This window comes from Dromiciops gliroides, chromosome 1 (assembly GCF_019393635.1).
Source record: "Dromiciops gliroides isolate mDroGli1 chromosome 1, mDroGli1.pri, whole genome shotgun sequence".
Lineage (NCBI taxonomy): Eukaryota > Metazoa > Chordata > Mammalia > Microbiotheria > Microbiotheriidae > Dromiciops > Dromiciops gliroides.
In genome coordinates this window covers 626,998,536-627,000,572 of record NC_057861.1, presented here as the reverse complement: position 1 = coordinate 627,000,572, position 2,037 = coordinate 626,998,536, and the positions used below count along the sequence as shown (strand labels likewise).

The window sequence follows — 2,037 nt, the reverse complement described above, 5'->3', positions numbered from 1 at the left end:
CTTCGTTGTACTGTCCATATACAGATCTGGGCTGCAGCCATATAATAAAGGGGAGCACTAGCACACCAGGACTTGCAGTGACAGAGGAGCAGGGATCTTGGTCACAGTTCCAGGGTGGGGAAAAGTGCTTGTGGTCACTCATAGACAAGAGCACAAGGCAAGAGAGTAGGAAACACACCTCTCAGATCATACCACCTTGAAAGAACTCAAAACTTACAAATCCACAAAACTAGCTTTGAAAAAGATACACAGGGGCAGCTAGGTGGTGCAGTAGATAGAGCACCAGCCCTGGATTCAGGAGGTCCTGAGTTCAAAACTGGCCTCAGACACTTGACACTTACTAGCTGTATGACCCTAGGCAAGTCACTTAACCCCAATTGCCTCACAAAAAAAGGAAAAAGAAAAAGAAAAAAAAGGAAAGAAAAAGAAAAAGATACACAGTGCTCCCTCCACCCAAGGAACAGAGTCCAACTTTAACATAGAGTTAAAAGTCCAGAAATTTTCTTATATGGTGAAATTTGGGAAACTACTTTATCAGAAATGCTGTTAGAAAAGTAACTTTTCCTTTAATCTGGATGTTGTAAGATTATGATTCAAGCTGTTAAAAGAATGTGGTAAAATGTTTTTAAAATGTTAAATATTTCACTAAAAAAACCAAAAACAAAAAACAAAAAAGGGGCAGCTAGATGGCGCAGTGGATAGAGCACCGGCCCTGGAGTCAGGAGTACCTGAGTTCAAATCCGGCCTCAGACACTTAATACTTACTAGCTGTGTGACCCTAGGCAAGTCACTTAACCCCAATTGCCTCACAAAAAAAAGAAAAAGAAAAAGAAAAAGATACACAGTGTTCCCTCCACCCAAGGAACAGAGTCCAACTTTAACATAGAGTTAAAAGTCCAGAAATAGGCTAGAAAATGAGCAAACAAAACAAGAATCTGACCATAAAAAGTTACTATGGTGACAGGGAAGATCAAAATACAAACTCAGAAGACAACAAAGTCAAAACTGCTACATTGAAAGCCTCAAAGAAAAACGTGAATTGCCTCTTTCTGCTGGGCCATGGCATTCATATTCACTGCCTTCTGCTACATGCTGGCGCTACTGCTCACTGCCATGCTCATCTTCTTCACCATCTGACACATTATAGCATTTGATAAACTGAAGACTGATTACAAGAATCCTATAGACCAATGTAATACACTCAATCCTCTTGTACTTCCAGAATATTTCATCCACACTTTCTTCTGTGTCATGTTTCTCTGTGCAGCAGAGTGGCTTACACTGGGTTTCCATATGCCACTCTTGGCATATCATATTTGGAGGTATATGAGTAGACCAGTGATAAGTGGATCAATACTCTATGATCCTACAGCTATCATGAATGCAGATATTCTAGTATACTGTCAGAAAGAAGGACAATGCAAATTAGCTTTTTACTGCTATCATTTTTTACTACCTATATGACATGATTTATATCTTGGTGAGCTCTTAAGATGATATACAACAGACTCAGTCCAGTTAAGTGCATGCAAAATCCACAAAGTGAAAGGATTCTATCTGGTAAGAACCTGTTTCCAACATTAGCTTATGGAATATGATCAGTTACTTTTTAAAAAAGATTCCTTATTTTTTAAATGTTTCCATGTTTTTGATTTGTGGACTGTTTTCATATGTTATTCTTAAACAAAGAAATTAAATGAATTACATATAAATGAATATAAAAAGATTACCTCTAACGTTGACAGGTTTGAACTTGTACTCCCTAGGAACAGACATGATTGTATTAATTATTGACTGTGCTTAGTCTGTTGAAAGTTTTTGTTTATAGGACCTTGTAGAAGCTTATTTTGGTTTTATTGAAATACTGACTGATTTTAAATTTGCTGTAGAGATCAAGTGCTTTTGAAGGACTGGAAACTTTGTATATGTGACCTTGTGGGAAGCCTCATAGGTTTCTTCATGTATCATGTAGAAGATTACATATATATATATTTGCAAAATGATGATGGAATTTTTTTTCTTAACATTTGGATATTA

The 2,037-nt window shown here is 37.0% G+C and overlaps 1 pseudogene; it reads left to right on the top strand.

Annotated features, from left to right (window-relative positions):
• Positions 1-1,059: 1,059 nt before the first annotated feature.
• On the top strand, positions 1,060-1,492 carry LOC122736591 (annotated as a pseudogene).
• Positions 1,493-2,037: the final 545 nt, after the last annotated feature.